A 1,000-nucleotide genomic window follows, 5' to 3' on the forward strand; every position below is an offset into this window, starting at 1 on the left:
GACCATAGCCCTCTAGGCTCCTCTGTCCATGGGATTTCCCAGGTAAGAATACTGGAGTGGATTAGCATTTCCTTCTCCAGAGGATCTTTGTGACTCAGGGATCCAACTTGCGTCTCCTGCATTGGCAGGCGGGGCTTCCCTGGTGGCTCACCTGCCAATACAGGAGACCCCAGTTCAATTCCTGGGTTGGGAAGATACCCTGGAGAAAGGGATAGGCTCCCCACTCCAGTATTCTTGGGCTGCCCTGGTGGCTCAGATGGTAAAGAATCTGCCTGCAATGCGGGTGACTTGGGTTCGATCCCTGCATTGGGAGGATCCCCTGGAGAAAGGCATGGCAACCCTCTCCAGTATTCTCGCCTGGAGAATCCCTATGGATAGAGGAGCCTGGAGGGCTACAGTCCATGGTTTCATAAAGGGTCAGACACAACTGAGCAAGTAAACACAGCACCAGGGAAGCCCACTGCTTGGTTACCAAGGTGTTGAATTGCAGGAGTAAATGATACTAATGACAGCATATTTTATTCTTAGTGAAATGTGTCTTCCTTTCTTAACTTGATTTATACAAAGACTTGAGGTTTGCTTTTTAAATTATTGAATGCTGTATTAAAAATCCTGAAGGTATGGTTTGAATGGAAATGGCCAACTAAAATATTTCTTGAAAGATATTTACACTTCAATCTTTTTTAATCTAGGTGGTGATTCAGAGTAATGATGATATTGCCAGCAGAGCTATAGATCTCCTTAAAGAGATATACACAAACCTTGGTCCAAGGCTACAGGTCAATCAGGTGAGGATTAACATGTATTAAAATTTTCACAAGTTTGAATTCTGATTGAAGAACTCTTGTTAATGAGAATTTTTTCTTTAATTCAGAATCAACTAGAAAATTTTTATTTTAACTCATATTATAAAAATATACCTAAAATATTTAGTCCACATTTCTCTCATACAAAATGCTGTCTAAATGAGTCTCGTTTTGAAAATTATCTTGAAGTGATT

The sequence above is a fragment of the Bison bison genome, unplaced genomic scaffold (assembly GCF_000754665.1).
Source record: "Bison bison bison isolate TAMUID 2011002044 unplaced genomic scaffold, Bison_UMD1.0 scf7180017859701, whole genome shotgun sequence".
Lineage (NCBI taxonomy): Eukaryota > Metazoa > Chordata > Mammalia > Artiodactyla > Bovidae > Bison > Bison bison.